We start from the raw sequence: 7,389 nt of genomic DNA, 5'->3' as shown, positions 1-7,389 counted from the left end.
CCCGCCTCGGCCTCCCAAAGTGCTAGGATTACAGGTGTGAACCACCACTCCCGGCCTTTTTTTTTTCCCCCTTTTCTTGTTTGAGACAGACTCTCACTCTGTCGCCTAGGCTAGAGTGCACTGGCACAGGCACAATCTCGGCTGACTGCAACCTCCACCTCCCCGGTTCGAGCAATTCTCCTGGCTCAGTCTCTCGAGTAGCTGGGATTATGGCCGTGCACCAACACACCCCACTAATTTTTTTTGTATTTTTGTAGAGACAGGGTTTCACCATGTTGGCTAGGCTGGTCTTGAACTCCTTACCTCAGGTGATCCGCCCACCTCGGCCTCCCAGAGTGCTGGGATTACAGGCGTGAGCCACCGCGCCCGGCCGCCCAGTGTATTTTCTAAAATCATCTCAGGTATCACGAGGCACCACCCTGGGTACCAGTCCCCAGATGTGGAAAGGACTGCCTTGGATGTGTGGGGACGCAGGTGTTTCGACTATTTCACCTCACACCTTCCTTGTGTTTGTTTAATTGGTTTTAATTATGTCTGTGTTAAGCAGATGATTGAAAAGAAAAGAAGATTATCATTTTAGAGCTCAAAATCGTACTGTATGCCAAGCGCAGTGGCTCACACCTGTAATCCCAGCACTTTGGGAAGCTGAAGTGAGTGGATCACCTGAGGTCAGGAGTTCAAGACCAGCCTGACCAACATGGTGAAACCCCGTCTCTATAAAAATTGCAAAATTAGCCGGGCATGGTGGCGCATGCCTGTAATCTCAGCTACTTGGGAGACTGAGGCAGGAGAATCACTTGAACCTGGGAGGCAAAGGTTGCAGTGAGCTGAGATTGAACCACTGCACTCCAGCCTTGGCAATAAGCACAAAACTCCATCTTAAAAAACAAAAAAACAAACAAAAGAAAACCGTACTGTAGTTCACAATGGAATATTATTCATCCATAAAAGGAATGAAGTACTGATACATGCTACAACACAGATGAACTTCGAAAACATTAGCTAAGTGCAAGAAGCCAGACACAAAAGAATAAATAGTGTGTGTTTCCTTTTATATGAAACATCTAAAATAGGTAATTCCAAAGGGACAGAAAGCAAATCAGCAACTGTTAGGGACTGGGAGGAGCTGGGATGGGAACTATTTATTTATTTTTTATTTTATTTATTTATTTTTGAGACGGAGTCTCCCCCTATTGCCCAGGATGGAGTGCAGTGGTGCGATCTCAGCTTACTGCAGCCTCTGCCTCCCAAATTCAAGTGATCCTCCTGCCTCAGTCTCCTGAGTAGCTGAGACTACAGGTGTGACTGCTATGCCTAGTTAATTTTTTTTTTTTTTTTTTTTGTATTTTTAGTAGAGACGGAGTTTCGCCATGTTGGCCAGGCTGATCTCGAACTCCTGACCTCAAGTGATCTGCCTGCCTCGGCCTCCCACAGTGCTGGGATTACAGTCGTGAGCCAATGCGCCCAGCCAGGACTGTTTAATAGGTACAGAATTTTCTTTTGTGGTGATGAAAATGTTTTGGAACTAGATAGAGGTGGGTATAACATAATGAATTAACTAAATACCCCTGAATTGTAAACTTTAAAATAATTAATTTTATATTAGGAGAATGTCACCTCAATTTTTAAAAAAATTAGAAAAAGGCCAGGCATGGTGACTCATGCCTGTAATGACAGCACTTTGGAAGGCCAAGGTAGGAGGATCACTTTGTGCCCAGTGGTTTGAGACCAGCCTGGACAACATAGCAAAACCCTGTCTCAAAAAAAAAAAAAAGGAAGAGAGAGAAAAAAGGTAGAAGAAATAGGGACTAAAAACATTGTATACTATAGGCTACTCCAGTGATTTAATAGATCTAAAGATGAAGAGATGGAGAGACCTTCCCAGAATCACATCGCTGGCTAGAAGTAGAGTGGTGGGGCAAGAACCCCGGACTTCCATACCACTGACCACCCAGCATGTGTGTCTGATGGAGTTCAGCCTCAGCACCTTTTCCCTAGTCGACTCGTAAGATGACGTCATCCACACCCTCATCGTCTCCTCTTCTCCCTCATACTACAGGGTAGTTGTTTTTGTAGAAACAAGGTCTCGCTATCTTGCCCAGGCTGGCCTTGAACTCCTGAGCTCAAGTGAGCCTCAGGCTCCCAAAGTGCTGGGATTACAGGCATGAGCCACCGTTACAACAGCCTGCAGTTTTTAAGTACTTAAGCTTCAGTAGCTCAAGTCAACAAAAGGGGAGTGGGGAGGGGGCAAAGCCAAGCCAAGGGGTCGCCTTCTCTTCTCCTTATGCCCACAGCCCTTTGCCCACCTCTCCCTTCCCCTTGCTGGAGGGCCCCATGCTCTCCTATTGTAGGCGTGTGTCTTTTAGTCCCTGCACACAGGCACCTTGGCTCATAACTAAACTTCACTGTAAAAATGTAAAGCGCGGCGTAAGTCAAAGCAACAGAGCAGAGTGGAGTTCCCTCAGAATTTCACCTCACTCATCCTGGTTTCAGTTTTAAAGCTCAGAAGCATTAGTTAGTGCCAGCTTATAGGCAGGGTTAGGCTTCAAGGTAACATTACTTGAGGGCCTCATAATTGGCTCTGAAGGCAATTCTTTCTTTTTTTTCTTTTTTTTTTTTTTTTGAAACGGAGTTTTGCTCTTGCTGCCCAGCTCAGCTCAGTTCTCAGCTCACTGCAACCTCTGCCTCCCAGGTTCAAGCGATTCTCCTACCTCAGCCTCCTGAGTAGCTGGGATTAGAGGCATGTGCCACCATGCCTGGCTAATTTTGTGTTTTTAGTGGAGACGGGGGTTCTCCATGTTGGTCAGGCTGGTCTCCTGACCTCAGGTGATCGGCCCGCCTCGGCCTCCCAAAGTGCTGGGATTACAGGCGTGAGCCACTGCGCCTGGCTGCTTCAAGGTAACTTTACTTTCCGTCTTCCATGTAGCCTCATTCACCTGCCGCTGCCTTCAGTTAGAGAGATTTCCTGCATCATTCCTGGCCATTTTGGCCTTTGGAGTAATCTGTTTCCTGTCCTATTAGGTTCCAGGTAGACAGCCCTCTGGTATTGGATAAAAATTGCATCAATTAACAATGGGATTTTTTTTTTTTTTTTTTTAGAATCTTGCTGTGTTGCCCAGGCTGGAGTGCAGTGGTGCAATCTCGGCTCACTGCAACCTCTGTCTCCTGGATTCAAGAGTCTCTTGCCTCAGCCTCCTGAGTAGCTGGGATTACAGGTGCCCACAACCACACCCGGCTAATTTTTATATTTTTATAAGAGACGGGATTTTGCCATGTTGGCCAGGCTGGTCTTGAACTCCTGACTTCAAGTGATCCTCTCACCTCGGCCTCCCAAAGTGCTGGGATTAGAGGCGTGAGCCACCACACCCAGCCAACAATGTGATTTTAATCATTAATAAACATGTACTGGAGAGGATCACTCAGACCCTACTGCCGAGGAACTGTGTGTGTATCCGAGGAATACTGATAAGATCATTTAAAAAACCCAGTCCAAGATCCAGCATTTTAAGAGGCATGAAAGAGGCATAATGGTTGAGTGTGGACAGCTGAAGTTCACACACCAGCTGTGCTAGCTGCAGGTACATGGCCTTGGGCAAGTTACTTTGCACATTTTCTCATCTGTAAAATTGAAGTGATATTAGTGCTTCCCCCAAGGACTTTTGTGAGGAATAAATGAGTTCATATTTTAAAGGCATTAACACAGGCAGCAGGCATATAGTGTTTGTTATATTAAAAAAAAAAGAGAGGTGCAAGTGAAGCGCTATCATAGTTTAGAGAAAGGGGCCAAGAAGGGCTTCATAGAGAAATCATCTGTCCTGCTGCTTGGGGAAGGTGAAGGGGAAGATGGCAGGTGGAAGTGATGAGTGACCTTTGTCCCTTTGGTTTACTGTTATCTTCAGTGACCACACTATGGGGCCACGCTCTGGGTTGAATGCAGTATCTCTCTATTCCATCTGCACAAACCCTGTGACACAGATGCTTTTTTGGTTTGTTTTTGTTTTGTTTTGTTTTAGACAGAGTCTCACTCTGTCAACCAGGCTGAAGTGCAATGGCACGATCTCAGCTCACTGCAACCTCCGCCTCCCGGGTTCAAGGGATTCTCCTGCCTCAGCCTCCCAAGTAGCTGGGATTACAGGTGCGTGCCACCACACCCAGCTAATTTTTGTATTTTTAGTAGAAATGGGGTTTCATCATGTTGGCCAAGTTGGTCTTGAACTCCTGACCGCTAGTGATCCTCCTGCCTTGGCCTCCCCAAGTGTAGGGACTACAGGTACAGTTTTTAATTCATCATCCCCATTTCCAAGGTTAGGAGACTGAAGTTTGGGGAGGTTTAGTAATTTGTCCAAAGTCCCACAGCTGGAAAGGGAAGAAGCCAGGATTTAAACCTTGAAAGCTGACTGCAGAGCCCCCATTCCTTTTTGTTTTTGTTGTTTTGTTTGTTTGTTTGTTTTTGAGACAGGGTCTCTCTCTGTCCTCCAGGCTGGAGTGCAATGGTGCAATCATGGCTCACTGCAGCCTCAATCTCCTGAGCTCAAACAATCCTCCCACCTCAGCCTCCCAAGGAGCTGGGACCACAAGTGTGTGCCACCAAACCCAGCTAATTTTGTTAGTTTTTGTAGAGAAGGGTCTTCCTATGTTGCCTAGGTTGGTCTCAAACTCCTGGGTTCAAGTGATCCTCCTGCCTTGGCCTCCCAAAATGTTGGGATTACAGGTGTGAGGCCAGAGTCCCAACTCCTAAAGCAATGTTGTATGATCTCCTGCCATCTTTGTTGGAGCACAGTGTGCTTGATGGGACATAATGGCAGATGGTACTAAAAAGGTGGGCTGTGTCAGAACATGAAGGAGGACTGACCATCTGTCCTTTAGTGAAATGTCTCAAGGACTCCACTCCCAGACGCCAGGCCTGCCTGTGGATGCTGTCCTGTGATGCCGTACGCTCTGCTCTTTTGCCTGAGCATTTCTAATAGGTTCCGCCCCTGCAATTGATTTTCATCATTTTGGGGCCCACTCTATTCTCAGCCTTCTTTTTTTTTTTTTAAGACGGAGTCTCACTTGGTCACCCAGGGTGGAGTACAGTGGCGCCATCTTGGCTCACTGCAAACTCTGCGTCCCAGTTCAAGCGATTCTCATGCCTCAGCCTCTCAAGTAGCTGGGGTTACAGGCATGCACCACCACACTCAGCTAATTTTTGTATTTTTAGTAGAGACGGGGTTTCACCATATTGGCCAGGCTAGTCTCGAACTCCTGACCTCGTGATCCGCCTGCCTCCGCCTCCCAAAATGCTGGGATTATAGGCATAAGCCATCGCACCCAGCCCAGTTTTTTCTTTTAAAGCTAACTATGGGCCAGGCTCGGTAGCTCACACCTGTAATTCCAGTACTTTGGGAGGTCAAGAGAGGTGGATCACTTGAAGTCAGGAGTTCAAGACTAGCCTAGGCAACATGGTGAGACCCTGTCTCTACAAAAAATTACAAAAATTAGTTGGGCATGGTGGTGCATGCCTGTAGTCCCAGCTACTCGGGAGGCTGAGGTGGGAGGATTGCTTGAGCCCAGGAGGTTAAGATTGTAGTGAGCTATGTTTGCAACACTGCACTTCAGCCTGGGTGACAGAGTGATATGCTGTCTCAAAAAATAAATAAATAAATAAATAAATAAATAAATAAGGCAAGCTAACTATGAGGAATAAGGGTGACCACAATGGTTAGACACCTATCAAACCCCCATCTACCTGAGATGGACTTTAGCTCTGATTAGAAAGACATCTTGGCCAGGCACGGTGGCTCATGCCTGTAATCCCAGCCCTTTGGAAGGCTGAGGCAGGCGGATCACCTGAGGTCAGGAGTTCAGCACCTGCCTGGCCAACATAGTGAAACTCCGTCTCTACTAAAAATACAAAAAAATTAGCCGGGCGTAGTGGTGGGCGCCTGTCATTGCAGCTACTTGGGAGGCTGAGACAGGAGAATCACTTGAACCTGGGAGGTGGAGGTTGCGGTGAGCTGAGATTGCACCATTGCACTCCATCCTGGGTGTCCAATAGCCTGGTCCGATTTTGAAAAAAGTTCTCTTTGTCAGATGGAGAAACAGTTAACTTCCACTGTATTAACTTGTGCCTGACATTTTAAATATTTTCTGTTTAATGAATGGTTTAATTTTCATCTTAAAAATGCATTGCCTTATAGGTATCTTTTTTGCTTTTTCCATCAATGTAAATCAAGCTAGGACATTTTGTAATTTTTATCTCCATAAATCTCAAGCATTCAACAATCATTCTTCACATGGGCATTTCAGGCAGGCTCAACAAAGCGTTATTGTTTGTTTCACACCAGGCAGAGAGGCCCAGCACAGCAGCACAATTCCCAGGGCTTTTGGCCATTGGAGATGAAGTTTCGCTGCTTATCACTTCTTGACCAAACAGGAAGCTGAGGCAGTTGCCTGTGGTTAAATAGTTTACCTCAAGTCGCACAGGGATTCCTTAGTTGGGGGGCTTTCCAGTGTACACGTAGGCCTTCTGGTCTGCTGATCTCTGCCAAAGAAATGAAATACCCTAGAATCTCTGACCCAGAGGCCCAGAAGGAATTTCATGCAAGAGCCTCCCAATGGCCTGTTAAGATTTGCAAAGTGTCCAGCTAGTCTCGGGCTGTGGCAAATGACTTCTTCTGGTAGGACTAGTAGAGTCCCCCTTTTGTTCATTCCAACAAAAGATAACCATGATTGATTTTTGATCACCAATATGAGCCTTAGGAGGAAGGAGCAGCTGTTCTGCCAAGCGTTCCCTGACCGCTTTCCCAGCTTGTCCTGGTTAGAGACCCCTACCAGGTGCCTAGAAAACACCAGGCCCAGAAAACACCATGCCCTTCTCGTTCTCACCACTCCCAGCTCCTGTCTGGAATTTTCTATTGCCTTGTCTGGGTCTTAACCATACTGTGAACCTCTTGAGGGTAGAGCTCACGTTTTACTCATCCCTGGAGTCCCAAGGCTCAGCTAACCCCTGGCTCGCACCAACTACCCAGAGCAAGTTTGTCAAGTGAATCAATAAGCAGCAGGATGGCCGAAACGTGCTTTCCACACATATTCTGGAAAAAAAAAAAAAAAAACAATTTTGGCTGGGCGCGGTGGCTCACACCTGTAATCCCAGCACATTGGGAGGCCAAGGCAGGAGGATCACTTGAGGTCAGGAGTTCGAGACCAGCCTGGCCAACATGGTGAAACTCTGTCTCCACTAAAAATACAAAAATTAGCCAAGTATGGTGGTGCACATCTGCAATCCCAGCTACTGGAGAGGCTAAGGCAGGAGAATCGACTGAACCTGGGAGGCGGAGGTTGCAGTGAGTCGAGATCATGTCACTCCATTCTAGACTGGGCGACAGGGCAAGACTCCATCTCAAAAAA

This window comes from Mandrillus leucophaeus, unplaced genomic scaffold (assembly GCF_000951045.1).
Source record: "Mandrillus leucophaeus isolate KB7577 unplaced genomic scaffold, Mleu.le_1.0 Scaffold65, whole genome shotgun sequence".
NCBI lineage: Eukaryota > Metazoa > Chordata > Mammalia > Primates > Cercopithecidae > Mandrillus > Mandrillus leucophaeus.
This window is presented reverse-complemented; position numbering follows the sequence as displayed.